Below are 16,020 nucleotides of genomic sequence, written 5' to 3'. Positions count from 1 at the left end.
ACAAACTTCTAAATAACAATAGCATCAAATAAAAAGTGATAATGTGCATACTATTTACATGTGTACAATCGCAAACAAGTGAGAGAACGATCCTAACTATTCTAGATGATACATATATAATATTAACGTTGTGATTATGTTGAAAATATAATAGAAATTACAATCTTACATAATGTGAACCGTCGAAGTAAACTATGTCACTCCGGGTCACCAATACCTGCAACTGAACAACAACAAATAGAAATGAGATAACCCGAAGGTCATCTCAGTAGGATACCTAGACATCCTACCCGCACCACACACATCAGCATTTTAATATATCAATAGTTATAAGTGTTACATATATACAGAGTCAATATGCACATGAAGCAAAGCAATATAGCAAGATAGTTCTTCTAGCTTACCAAGATCACGACTGAATACGCCCTCAGTCGGGGTCACCTACTATTCGGCTAGGAAGAACCGGTAGGCCTTTGTTAGTGCGTAGGCAGGCGGCGCCTTATCGAACGTTTGACTACTGCAGTGTACACATGGATCCACGTAATACCCCGGTAAGAGCTTCCGTAACTCTCCCTTCGTCATCATCGCCCATCGGGCTGGCTTGTGATCTCAATACGCATCGAATAGTAAATCTCACCCAAACAATGATACGCTTAGAATATGTCATGACTTACCCAGACGACTATAAGAGTATCGTCGCTTAGTAGAGCCATATACCCACGGCGATACAATTATCTCGTCTTGAGGCGCGTCCTATCTCCGGCCAGATCTGACGCTTCCTCGCAAGGTAACTCATTGACCATTCGAAGAATACCCAAACATATGCATGAACCTATAATAATATTAAATGATCTGATAGGCTCCCAAAGCTACAAGAACAGAGCCCTCCTAACAAGTCCCATCAACCGAAGGAGAAGAGCGTTCTTGTGGCTCAAGGTAGGGTAAACCCTGTTTAAAGCCAAGCTTTTACAAGTTTTCACTTTCAGGGATTAAGTATTTTCTTTTAAGAAAACTTGGGTAAACACCCTCTTTCGGTTCGGTGAAACATTGTACGTATCAAACACAAGACATTACAGAATTCAAACCACACTTACCAGTGGCTTAGCAGAATAAATAAACAAACATGGCACTGGTCAGTCCCCTAATCACTCCAAGGGTCGGAATACCCCAACTCCCAATCTCTCTCGGACCCCATTCCGGGTAAACAAGAATGGTCGTTACCAAACGGCTGGCCAACGCACCGAGTGTAACCCTTAACATGAATTCATGGCTAATCCATAACAGAAATATAAACAAGGGGACCAACTGATGCCCGGCGTCAAACAATCAATACACGTAACACAGATCAAGCGATTCCGCCTCCATGTTATACACGTAGCTCAAGCGATTCCGCCACCACGTGTTTACAATTCACAAAACGATCTCACAGATCAAGCGATTCCGCCTCCATGTGATCATTTTCGGAAAAAACCAATTTGTTTTGAAAAGAGAAACATCCATAACATAGAGCACACAACTTACATACATATCATACCATATCATATCATAAATTGAACTAGAGAACTATAAAAAAGAAGAAAAATGACTATATATATAATGGTGAAACGGGGAATACCCGTGCTCCAAGTAAGATTCATAGGATCCTACCTCTTCTTGCGCTTCCAATGGTGCTCCTGACTAAGCTCCACTTCTCCTCGAGCTCCCTGTTGCAGTTCATTAGTCCTATTGAAATATGAAAGGACAAAACGGTCAACTGACAGTTACATAACTGTCAAGAGTCCTCTTGCAGAGCACGAATGCATAAAATGAATGAACTAGACTAAGAATGTCCTATCGGCACTATAGAGATCACAGAAACATTCCGCCAGATACCTGAAATTCATACAAACCAACCAACGAACTTCCCATAAACTCTATTTTTCATTTCCGATATCCCATAAGCTGACAATTTATATAATGAACCAAATACTATGAATCTTGAACTATCAAATCATGAAATGAACCTAGTGTTACGAATCCATAACTCAACCTATCCATTTATGTGAAATATGACATAGTTCGGGTAACCATCTCTATTCCAATTCATTTCCAAAACTATTCAAAATATAAAATTCGACCCGAAAAATAATTCGGCAGCACCCCGTCTATATACGGACACCCCAAAATAGTTCATAACATCCTAAACATGATCCTGAACATTAATCATTCGACGAAACTAAAGAATAACTGCTCCAAATCATGAACCCAAAAGAAACTAGTACAACTATACAGTATTCGAAATAGCTATCCTAAAACCATCAAATTCGAACGAAATAGAAAATTCTGAACGGATAGATATGTAGAGCAAGTCGAATACAATTACCTGGAAGAAGTTTCATCGAATTCCGACCACCGAACGCGAAGAAACCGACGAAGGAAATCAAACACCAACCCACGGACAAAAACCCTTTTTATTTCTCACGGCTAACACTTGCTGTTTGTTTAGAAATCACTTTGGTAAAGGATGGAGATGGATATACAAGGATGGGGATGACGTGGGACCATTTAAAACGCCTCTTGCATGCAAGACAACATAAATTGGATTTCTTTTAAACCAACCAAATTGGTTTTGGGTGCCACATGTCCCGGTTTGAAGTGCCCATGCCATTTAATTTTCTTTTGAGTCCTTAATTTCTATATACCTCTTAAACCCGTCCCTCCAATCTTATGGCCAACTAATTCCACTCTTATCAATTACTTAATAACCCTCGCTTTAACTTTTTCTTCCCTTTTTCACCCCACAACTAACCATGAAGAAACTATGTGGTCCCGTTAATTTCGATACCGAAGAAAATTATCGAACACGAAACGATAGTCAAACCATGTTCGGTCTTTACATGTGACTAGTCAAAATCTATTATTTCTCGAGATATATCAAATGAGTTGTCTGAATCAACTGAAATAAATACTCGAAACCAACTATTGAAAATTGCTAGCTTTGTTTGACGATCCAATTCGTCCGATTCTCCGACTCGAAGGTCAGGGCGCTACATGCCCTTACTAAACGACCAAACCACGCAGTTCCTCAAGCAATTATGCACACAAGAGCAATCACAAAACCCACTTACAGGAGATTCGTGGGTGATAGAAAAACGTACCTCCCGTTCTTGACGGGGGATGAATCGGTTGTAGTAAACTCGACCGGCCAACTCCCTTTGTTAGTGTACAAAACTGAGGGGCCGAGACAAGATTATACTTGTCGTCCTTCTTTCCTAACTATTTACAACTTGTGCCCAAAATTTGGGTCAAAACAATTTTACAACAAAAATTACTTCCTAGACTACCTAAAAAGAAGGTTTCCAAAAAATAAAATCTATACTACAAATTTCTAATATTCGTGGATTTTTGCTTTTGTTTCACACTGTCAACTTTCCCTTTTTTTTCTTCTTTCCTTTTTCTGCCTCTTGCCAAAATCTGTAAAACAATCACAAATAACCCGAATTTAGAATGTTCCCAAAAAAGTAAAAATCAAGAAATAAAATATATTTGTGATTTTTTTTTAGAAAGCAAATAAATTCCTAAACTAACTAGTTTAAAAATCAATTCCAAATTTAGAAACAATTCCTAAAACCAAATCCCCGGCAGCGGCGCCAAAAACTTCATGTGAAATCTAGTGAACCTAATTACTAGGCTAACTAGACCGAATTAAAACTCGCAAGTGCACGAATCGTATGTATATATGGCACGTATTACGAGGTTGATCCCACGAAGACTTGTTCGGAACTAAATCTAAACCTAAAACTAACTAATAAACTAAGAGAAAAAATAGTTGATATTGAGAAAGTATTTGAAAAACTAATAAAATTGAAACTTAGAAAAGAAGATAAAATTGAAGGAAACTATAGGATGGTAAATATAGGATACTAACAATCACATTCGAATCTAATATCTAATTCATATTATTATCCCTCTTTGATAACTCAAAAATTGTTAGAAATCAATCTTCAATTTTTGGAAGATAAAATAATAAAAGACCTTTCTCAATTAACTAAACCCATAACCCACTTCACTTAGAATATCATGCAATTAAGAACCAAGTTGTTAGTTTCTTAGGCTAACCGAAGTACGATTAATTTTAAAAACATTAAGGCACGTTAAAAGAGACAATAAAATAAATATGATATTAGAATTTCAAATACTCATGTTAGGGTTTCATCCTCTATCCTAGCGGAAGAGTTAGAAACCCATGGATATTAAATACATGGTTCAATTAATAATAGACAAGTATAAGAAAAGAAAAGAGAGAAAGATAAAACCGAATTGCTATTTGATGAACCCCGTTACTCCCCGTCTTTCTTCAAAACTTGTCTTCAATTATAACTCAAGAATCTCCCAAAATTATACTCCAAATGAAGCTAATGAGTCTCTTGTGTTGCTACTTTAAAGTTGTACTCGATACTGGTGTGTGGAGTTGTGTTCTTTAATTGTATGGGTTGGACCCTTTTATAGATTGGGCAAAATAATTAAATTGGAAACTTCCTTAATAAATTGCCCAACCGACTCTATCAAAATACCCCGCTCATAGCCGACTTTATCATGGTCGGGTCAAACTTGGTATTTGACCACTTCAATATTGGATCTGCTGTGGTAAGAAGGCTAATGGGTGGAAGTGCTAATAGCACTCTAGATATATGCTACTAGCCCCAGACAAGTTAAACAACCAGGCTATTTCTTCCTTTGAATTCACGTGGGGAATAAGTAAGTTTTCTTCTTCTCCCTAAGAATCCAGAATTGTCCCTCTATAGAATCCACAACTCCAGAACGCACTTCGTATCAACTAATCTTTTGAAACGGATTCAATATTCATCACCTTCCTATAATTTGTGACTTCTTTATGTTTTTGAGAGTTTCCTACAAAACCACGTAACTTAATTCATTCCACCAAAATTAACACGTACAAAATAAAGCCCAAAAATGGAGCACTTTACGTACTCATAAAAACTTGATGTGAAATCTACTCAACCTAAATAATAAGCAAATAGACCAAATTAGAACTCGCAAGTGCACGAACCGTACGTGAATATGGTATGTATTACGAAGACGATCCCACGAGGATTTGTTTAGAATTAAACCAAAACCTAAAATTAACTAATAAACTAGGAGAGATAATAGTTGGTTTTTGAGAAATTATTTGAAGACTTAAAAAGTAAAACTAAAGAAACAAGATAAAATTGTTGGAAAACTATTAGGTTGTAAATCTAGGATATTAGAATTCACCACTAACAATCATATTCGAAACAAATCCTCTCCTAGTAAATCTGAGAGGATATCATCTGAAAGGATTCTCTGATAACCTCCCAACTGGGAGGATACTTTCTGACTAGAAGGTATGCATAATATTTTCCCATCCATTCCATTTTATAATGATAATTAGGGAGATATTCTACTATTGATAAGAGTCTTTTTTAGGCTTGAAATAGGAAACCTATTTCACCTCAAAAAAGGAATAGGGAAAATCCTATTTCACTCACGAATCCTTTTTATATAAGGAGGGACCCCAACAAACTCCCCCTCCCGACTTATGAAAAGGACCCACCATCCCCAAGCTGACAATACTACCCCATAGCTCATGGCTGCCTTTGGGCAATGGTATCATATTTGAAGTATTATCTTCTATATGGATTTTCTTGATCTTCAACACTTTTTCTCCGTCTCATCTCTCTGATCTCTCTCTCTCACCTGAGAAAATATGATCTGAGAGGATTTTCTCTCTCTGTCCCATCTCTCTCGATCTCTATCTCTAACCTGAAAAAATATGATCTGAGAAGATTTTCTCTCTGTCTGTCTCATCTCTTTCCCTTCTTTCTCGGGCCTCAAAAAGAGATGAGAACAGTGTTGGGTGGTCTTGGGCCTCTCTCACTCCAAAAGCTAGATCAAGAGGTAAGGCTTCTCCCACACTTATTAACACACCCCCTGCCCCTTCCACAACCAATGTGGGATTAACCTAACAACAATTTCATACCGTCCATGTTATCCAAAGAGACTACATACCGCCATAAATAATATTACCGTTTACTTTTAATGTGTAACATAGACATATGTAGTGTCTACAAGATTTGGCGCCACTATACCCTTTGCAATAGCGATCCTTTTGGCTATGCAAAAAGGTTGTGCCTTAAAGTACCGTCGATGACGTCACTAATATTTAATATAAATTTATTTTTCAGTTTCTGGAAAGTGGATACCCTATCCAGGACAATTTCTCGCTTTGGGCCACAAAATTTAGGACCTCAATTTGATGAAGCGCCTATAGAATCATTGTGACTTTAGCCCAAATTGGGTTATCAAACTCAATGTTGCAAATCATCGACTAATGCGAATTTATTCTACTTTGATGTGCACACTTCATTGGTGGTGCTTCTTGAATAATTTTTCCCACAATGATGAAATTCCACTGGAATCTCAAGGTAAGTGAAATTTTCTTAATAATATCACTGTTTGCCTCGTTTTTGTTTCTTTGATCTCAATCAACCACAATGTCATTCCAAGTCGATGAAAAATCGGATTGATAAAGTTTAAATAATAATTTTGCAGTAGATCTTCAATTAAAATGATTCGAAGGTTGAGATTTACAAAAAAGTTTCATGAACGAACAATGATTGATTTGGTACAACTACAAATATCATTGTCGGTTAATATGTCGAGCTGGTGGAAGGTGTGTGTATCACACAGATCATCTGAAAATGCATAATAACAATAAGATTCAACGAAAAATCCTCTCATAGTGTTGTAGGTATTTTATTTTCTTTCTTCTCTCGTAATCAATTTATTTATGTTGATCATTATAAACATGTGTTTCTAATCCTCCATCTAGAGTAAAAGATGAAACCCAGACATGATTTAATAAAATTCTTTTTTCTCTTTTCATGATTATCTATATTGGTGCTTTATTTTAGACAAAACTGTTCGCTTTATTAAAAAAAAAACTAACATTTTCTTCATTGGTTATTCTTTTGATTTGATATGTCGGATTTATAAAACTTTTTTTAATGATCTATGCTTAATGATTGCTAGTCAATAATTAAATCGTTATTATGTTTTAACCAAAATAATTTAATTCGTTATTTCTTGAGTATGTTCATTTGAAAAGATACATCTTCCGATATTTGGATAATGGTGCCAAATATTGAGTTACAAAATTAGATATTCATGTCAGGTATATGTGAATTTATTCATCATAGTTCAAGGTGGATTCGGAAACTCTAGTTTTTTTTCTACCTGTTCAGCCACTCGATTTATTTGTTTGTTTCTTAGTTTTCACCATCATCACCAAAATCAAAGTATTCTTATTATTATTACTAGTTTTAGATCAAGGATATATTTGACTAGCCTGTGCTGATCGATCCTGGTCTTACCGTGTTTTATTACTTGACTCCCCTATACTTGTGGGGTACTCTTTTTGGGACGATCACATTCCCATGTCTAGTTGTATGTAGTAGATAATAGAAAAAACGATTTTGAGTTAAAGAACAAAATAAAATTTTGTCATAATGCATTATGCTTTCATTATACATTACGAAAATTTCACAGGGTTTTACGTGATTTCCTAAACTGAGGGGTATTATGGTCCTGAACAAACATGTCCTTAGAGATCAGATCTAGTTTTATTTTAGGGGAATTTGGCCAAAACACCCTAAGAAATTATGACTTTGGTTAAAAAGGATTCATCAAAGTTTTTTAGGCTTCACCTCCCTGATGGCAATTATGTAATTTTCAATTTCAGTAAAAAGACCAACCTAACCCTAGTCTAAGAAAATACCTTGCACTGCCTTGCAAACACTTTGCACTGCCTTGCAAAGCCTTGCAAACACCTTGCAGAGCCTTGCAAACACCTTGGATAGCCTTGCAAACAAATTGCAGAGCCTTGCGAACACCTTGCATGATTTTTGCAAATACCTTGCACAACCTTGCGAACACCTTGCAGAGCCTTGCAAACACCTTGCAATGTCATGCAAATGGTTTGCAAATTAGTTTTTGAATTGTTTTAACATGAAATTTGTTACAAATTATTATATATTGTCTAATAGAATGTTGTATCGAAAAACTAGCTAAAACCCTTACAAATTCACAATAGTCATTTTATAAGCTCTAGCACCATCATTTTACATTTGGTCGAAAAACTTCCAAAGCTTTCATGAAATTCTCAATTTGAACATAAATACCAATCATGATTGTCCAAGAAAAGATATTTCTCACAGACATTTCATCTAACAACTTTATAGCTATTTCAACCAACCTAAGTCTTGTATAACCAACTAACGTTGCATTCCAAGCAACAACATCTCTTTCAAGCATTTTATCAAACACATTTCTTGCATCAACTATACTTTTACAACTTCCATATAAATCCAAGAAATAATTTTGAACATAAGCATCAAAACTAACAAATTGTCATCCATCATTTATAACTCAATGAAAATAAAGCAATGAAGAAGTTGGATTATACCTTGAAACACTATCAAATTCTCCTTCCATTGAAAGTATATAAAACTTTCTCTCTCTAGAATTTAGAACCAAAAACTAAATCAAACCCCTTAAAAGCCTCTTCAAACAACAAGCAAATAGATTAAATCACCAAAACCTAAAACATCAACCTATCTTATAGCCAAAATCGATTCAAACCCCAGAAATTCTAATCGGCGTCGACAATCCAACTCGGTTCGTTCATGAGAAAAACTCAAATTCCTGATTTATTAGTTAGATTATTACTAGGTAATTCTAATTGAATGAAGGGTATTTTTGACTCTTAAAAAGTTGGTGTTTTTGAAAATGTCCTTCAAGCCTATTTTTATAACTTACTTGGGGCCTAGCTAGTTAAAAAGATGGGTTGTCTTTTTAACAAAAAAAATACAAGAAATAGGGCCTCCGGCCCAATTTCCTGTTTATTTTAAGGTTTTGTTTTGGCGACTTAATTTCGTTTTTGTTCCAATATTTTGGGACCTCTAGCATGTGGTGTTGGGGGCACATAAGAAGCCATTAATTCTTTCTAAATTTAACATTAATGGCAACTCATGTCACTGATTCTACCGTTTCCAAGAATTCTAACTTAAAAAGGAAAGTTGGTTCAAGTCTTATTTCATTCTTTCATCTATAAACCACAAGCTGCAACCATTTGAGAGATAATGGTGATTATCCCAGAGGTAGTGTTATATTATATTACTGGTGATCATGTATTTAATTAGAGCTTATATAATGAGATGTATAGTTAGTACTCAATGAAAAATGCATACCTTTATTACTTAATTGGGGGCCAATCAGGGACAGATCCAAGGGGTATGCCGTGCATCCTCAAAAAAAAAATTTAACAGTAGTAATTTGTTTTTTTTTATCTCTCAAAAAGGATTAGCTATATATATACTAGGTTTCCTCTCCGTCCTACGGACGGGGAAGATCCCTCTTGGCTAACGCCGTTAGATCGAATATTTCTTATTTTCTTCTGAAATTCTTTTTTGAAAAAGTAGTTTCTTCGTGAACAATTTTTTAATATTAGAATTTTTAGAATAAATTTTGACATAAATACAGGGAGTTTCAAAACCGATTTTCAAAACCAATTTACTCTTGAAGATAACCGTGAGGATTAGTGGAGAGATTTGAGGGCACAACCTCCCGTTTTTTCTCTCTATTCTAAAGGTGGGTTACTTTTACTTAATTACCCCAAAAATATTTATGTAATTACAAAAATGTGTTTAAACGGTTTTTATTCATCAATTATCGTCCGTTGGGTCAGGCTCCAACCAAAGCTCTAAAATAAAATGGACGGCCAGACTTATCCCCTAGATAACCGACCGACCTGTTTTAATATAACAGATATAACTAATCTTGTGAAAACATCCAAATCTATTGATGGCTAGTTTAATGGTATGAGTGTTAGTCTTAGATTGCGGAAGGGAGTCCAAGGTATTGGGATCTAGTCCCACCATAACTCTATAAACTTCATCTCAAACCACACCAAAATCATTTTTCTTCATCATCATCATCATCATCATCATCACCATCATCATCATCATCATCATCATCATCATCATCATCATCATCGTCATCATCATCGTCATCAGCATCATGTAATCAAGTATTTAAGTCTAAATATCAACTATAGAAAGATTTTAAAAAAAAATTGATTCGGGGTTCATCAAGTTCAACACCAAAAGTTCCGGACTCGACTCCAACTTTATTTTCAATTCCAACACTAGAAACGACTCCAACATTAATTGAATCGACAACGACATATTACAACTTCATTAGGTGGACATTCCGGGCAAACTCAAACGTCATACTGCACCCATTTAAATGCTACCATAGAGGTTGGAGTATTTTGTTGAAAGTGTCTTGAAATGGATTGATATTTAACCCATTTGATCTCGACACAGAATTTTGGACCCGTTAGTATGGATGATCTCTTAAGCGGAGCTGGTATGCAAGGCAGGGCTCCAAGGCTGAGCTAGTATGCTGAGGAGGGATTGTGTCAGTTATTAGAGTTATCCTTATCCATGTATTCTGTAGAATTAGATAGAGAAAGTCGGTGAGGCTAGTGTTTCGATGGGGTTAAAGTTTTAGTGCTATATAAACTACAAACCTAGGGATATCTTAATGTTGGATTCCCACGAATCTCTTGTATAACTTGTTTTGCTTATTATAATGGAAATCATCGCGCCATTTTTGACGTGGAGTAGGTCTCACCAACTGAACCACATTAATCTCTTATATTGTCTTTGATTGTTTATTTCCTATTAATTTTGTTGGTTTACTCGATTCAGTCACAACAATTATTAAAAAACAACTACAACAAATTAGTATCTGAGTTTTGGTTTTGGGAATTCTATAATGCGAAATACAAGATAGGCAAAGTTCGATGCAATTTAAACTTTGAAAGATCAAGATGCGATTTGTATTAGTTCAACAGGGTTTGCAAAAAACGTTGGACGAGAAGGAAGCACTTCTAGATCGTTATCAGAAGAAGAGAAAGAAAATCTCATGGAAAGAACGCATGGACAGATTTTGTTCTGTTTGAGCAATGAGGTCTTGCGGGAAGTAACGACGAGATCGACATTCAATGAACTATCGAGTATGTTGGAGGCAAGGTATATGACGAAATCCCTAACTAACCTTATGTATTCGAAGTAGAAATTATTTAGTTTACAAATGTTAGAAGGGGGTTCATTGAAAGACCATATGGATGAAATCAACCGGGTATTATTAGATTTGACAAACATTGATGTCAAATTTGAGGATGAAGATAAGGCAGTACTATTGCTTGCGTCCCCATCATATGAAAGCTTCGTTGATTCTTTTATGTATGGTAAAACAACTACAACATTAGAGAACGTTAAAGCATCATTGAACTACAAGGAGTTGAGACAAAGATCAATGGAAGAAATCAAGTGAGGAGGCAGTTTGGTTGTATGGAAAAAGTCGCAGCATCTAAGCAATGGGGTGGGTCGTTCTAGGTCTGAATCGAAACCTAGAATTTACAGATGCGATAATTATAAGAAAGAGGAACACTTCAAAAAGAATTGTCCTGAGCTGAGAAAGAAGTCAGGGGAGACAGTCATCGTCAAAGAAGATGGAAGCGATGATGGTAGTGTCTTGATAATCATTGAAGAATGTGATGAAGCTATAATTCTGACTATCAATGCTTATTTTCGGAAGATAGGTGGATTTTGGATACTAGTTGTACGTTTCATGTATGTCCTCATAGAGATTGGTTTTCCTCTTATAAGGTTATTAGCAGTAAGGTTTTAATGAGAAAAGATGCTCCCTGTAAGGTGGTAGGAATAGGTATTATTCAAATCAAGATGCACGACGGTGTTATGGGGACCTTAATAGACGTCAGCAACGTTGCAGATTTAAAGAGGTATTTAATCTTTTTGGGTACGATGGATGACAATCGTAGCAAGTTTACTAGTGAAGGTGGTGTTCTTCGGGGGACCACAAGGTTTGGGCACAGAAACGCCCCATGACCATTATTGTGGCGTTCCGAGCATTGATATGCCGGTTCAGGCCATTGATGTGGCGGGTCGTGTCTTATGGGCCAACTGTTGTCGGCCTATTCACGATTTATTTATTTGTAAACAAAAAAAAGTATCAAAAGGATTCACTAAATATTTTTCAAGTTAGACGTTGTGAGCGTTGTTTAAACTTTATAATCTATGTTTATTTTATTAATTGTTAATTTTATTAATTAATAACTACTTTCAACAAAATTACAATAATCTTTTGTAAATCAAGTACCCGTTTCTAACAGGGTAGGAACGCCATAAACGGTTGTAGGTCGTGTTTCCGTTCCTAACGTGTTGTTGTTGACGGGTCTGGGAGTTTAAAATCTCAAACCCGTCACGACTCGCTTGACCCATGGCGGGTCGGCACGACATGACACGCGACGTTTCGTGCCTTGTTGCCTTATAAACGGGTCGTGTCAGTTCATTTTCGATCCGAGACGACCCGTTGGCCACCATCAGGTTTGACGGACTTAGACGAGTATTGGACACTATGATTTTTAAATAACTCGTCCGATTAAACCCGAGGTCCCGAATGGACAGAGAGTTTCAAAGCCCCGACTGACCCAACCCGTACCGACTCCCACCTAAGCCTGTCAATGGATATTCGAATATTCGACATTCGATCCGCATCCGTGTTTGAATTTTAAAAAAATATCCGAAATTTCGGATATCGGATACGTATTCGGATATTCCTTATCCGATATCTGCTTATCGGATACGGATACATTAATATTCGATCCGATAAATATCCGTATCAGGAAATTTGGTCGGAGGCCCAATTTCAAGTTTTTTTTTTGTCAAAAAGACAAATTATCTTTTTGTCTTTTTAAGCCCATATATAGTTTGGTTAAAAAGGATTGAAGGACAATTCTAAAAGCACTCCCATTTCTAATGCCAAAATTGCCCTTAGAATCTTAGCTTGCGAAGCTTTGCAAACTGGTTTGCACTGCTTTGCAATCTGGTTTGCACTGCTTTGCAAACTGGTTTGCGTTGGTTTGCAATCTGGTTTGTAAAGCTTTGCAATCTCGTTTGCAGAGCTTTTCATTCTCATTTGCATTGCTTTGCAATTTGGTTTGCAGAACATTGCAGACTAGTTTGCAATCGTGTTAAGGTCAGTTTCGTCGTTTCCCTGTATTAGATAATTTACAAAAATGCCATAGGGAGCTGAAGCCTATAAAAAGTTGATAAATCCTTTTTAACCAAAATTCAAATTTTTTAGGGAGTTTTGGCCAAATTTCCCTATTCGTATCCGATAAGTAATATAAAAATATAAAAAAATTTTATATTTATTCATAATGATATATAAAATGTATGGTTGAGATTTATTATTTAGATCTAATGGTTAAAAATTTAAAGAAAAAAATTTGAAAATTTGTTAAAGTTTCGGATATCGAATATTATCCGATATCCGTTAATATTATCGGATTCGGATATTGATTTATAATATCCGTCGGATAATTATCGGATACGGATATTCAGATAGCTTATCGGATTCGGATGCCTATATCCGATCCGATAAGCTACCGTTGACATGCCCAAATCCCTCGGGAAATTGGGTCAAATGACCTTTGACCCAATTGACTTTGGTGGAATGACCCTTATTTCTCAAGTTCCTTGAAATGACCCTATTTTTGTCATTTTCTTTCAAGTTTGCCCCTCAATATAAATCGAGTCTAGATTTTCTAGACACCCGATTTTGATCCAAACCAAGAAACCCCCCCCCCCCTCTCTAGAACGAAATTTGATGGGTTCTTAAAGTTTTCAAAATCATTCCACCCTTCCCTCTTCAATTTATATGGCATTAATCAATGCAATTGAGTCTCAATCATGAAACATCTTGAATCTTCTCTCCCATCTCTTCATCATCGGAAATTTCGCCCAAATTTTTACTTGGTTAGGGTTTTGTCGATTTGTTGAGGTAAGTTCATCTTTGTTATGGTTTTACCATATCTCATCTTCATTGTTAATTTGTTTCATATTATAGGTCGTTTTGTTTGGTTTTGTATGAGTTTTGATTTATTTATGTATTGTTCATCTTCCTAGGGTTTACCTTGTAATAAGTACATGATTACATTGTTTTATGTTAAATTCATCTTATGTGTTGCTTATTTTTCAATTTTGGCTTGGGTTTGACCTTAATCTTATGGATTGATTACTTTGCTTGACAATGTTCACCATGTGTTTGTTAATAGTCTTCAATGAATGAAAGTATTGTTAATGTTGTTGAAGTTTGTTCATCATTCATGTGTTTGATAGTTGTCCTCAATGGCTACCATATTCATATCTTTAGGTATTAATGTCTTGCGACACATAAGATAACCTTTTGTGAATGATCCCACTTAAAATATTCGTAACATGACGAACAATTGAAAGAATGCTAGACATGATTTGTTAATAGTCCTCAATATTAGTAACCTATACTAGTTCAGACTCAGTCTAGACTATAACCTATACAAGTTTACTTTCCTCGATGAAATCTGTGTTATATATATATAGCTTCTAAATGTATCTATTTTTTGTTGATGTTTGACCTTGTGTTTCCTTGTATTACTTAATAATCTTCAAGCATAAAATCTTGTTTTGTATGTATTTTGGAAGTTGGTAGTACTTTTAATACGTGAAAATAATGATTTTATTTTTGTTTTGTAGGATAATTTCTAATGGAATCCGTTAGCGGTTGGTTATTCCGTGGTGGTAGATTGTAAAATGTGAATGACGAAATAAAGTATATTGGTGGTAAACAAACCGAAAAAGTTCTATCAGATGGGAAAACACTTGGAGAACTTCATGAAGTTTTTAATAAAATAGTATGTGAAGATAGGAAGAATAGCTTGACAAAATTGAGTTTTATGGTTCCGGGGACAATTCAAAGTACTTCACCTATGGAAATACTTCGACTTATTTTATTTTGATATCTATTACAATTTAGTAATATTAATTTGAATGCTTAAATTTCTTATGGATTTGTCCACACAGTGTGAGAGTAGACATTGAAAGACTCCTTGAGACGGTCTGTCTAGACTGAGACGGTCTGAGTCTAGACTCCTGCAGTCCGAGTCTAGACTCCTGGAGTCCGAGTCTGGACTCCTGGAGTCCGAGTCTAGACTCCTGCAGTCCGAGTCTAGACTCCTGCAGTCCGAGTCTAGACACCTGTAGTATGAGTCTAGACTCTTGTCATATAATACCGTCTAAGTTTTTTTTACAACCATGGAAGAACATAAATTTACGTCTTGGAATAGTCACATACATACAATGAGTTCACAACAGAATTAAAAGTGCACAAAGTAAACGGTCATATTACATTAGAATATATTTCATTGGAGATACATTAAGAGATTTCACAAATAATTTTTCTTCATCGACACAACAATCTTTGTGACAATATCTCTAAATCTTTCTTCTCTGATATTTGGGTCAAATTTTCAAACATTACAAATCAAAAATACAAATTCATTCACCATGTATCGAGAAATCGTGGCATACTATCAAAAATAACCGTTTAAGGTCTGAAAGTTTTGTAGCTTTTGCTTGCTCTAAAAAATAACGAAAGGAAATCATCTTTCTTAAACTTTGCCTTCAAATTATTACTAAGGTGGTAAATGCATGCACCGTGCATTGCATCAAGAAATACAGTTTGAACTCCTTTTCTAATCTACCACCATGAAATAACCAAATGCTCACGGATTCTGTTAGGAATTACCCTACAAAACAAAGATAAATTCATTATTTGTACGTACTAAAATTACTACCAACTTCCAAAATACATACAAACATGAGATGAATTCAACATGTAAATTGACAACACATAAGATGAATTCAACATGTAAATTGACAAAAGCGAAGTACCAATTTGAAAAGTAACACTCTCCCACCCTAAAAGTGTTTCATCCAAATTTTCAAGAATTATGCTTAGCACCACATGCATTAGTGCAGAAAAGGATGACCATAAACAAAAGAACTTTATACACATTATTTTTTAGTTTTA

General features: G+C 35.6%; 1 long non-coding RNA gene across 1 annotated transcript; it reads right to left on the bottom strand.

Moving 5' to 3' along the window:
• LOC147567024 (uncharacterized) lies at positions 1 to 3,025 on the bottom strand. Its single transcript, XR_015230652.1, has 3 exons — positions 2,363 to 3,025; positions 1,648 to 1,722; positions 1 to 223 (listed from the first exon to the last, which is right to left on the bottom strand). It is a non-coding gene; the product is annotated as an uncharacterized LOC147567024 (long non-coding RNA).
• Between the last annotated feature and the right edge of the window lie 12,995 nt (positions 3,026 to 16,020).

Source organism: Eschscholzia californica, unplaced genomic scaffold (assembly GCF_041429995.1).
Source record: "Eschscholzia californica isolate CP2 unplaced genomic scaffold, dmEscCali1.0.p SCAF_1, whole genome shotgun sequence".
Lineage (NCBI taxonomy): Eukaryota > Viridiplantae > Streptophyta > Magnoliopsida > Ranunculales > Papaveraceae > Eschscholzia > Eschscholzia californica.
This window is presented reverse-complemented; position numbering and strand designations above follow the sequence as displayed.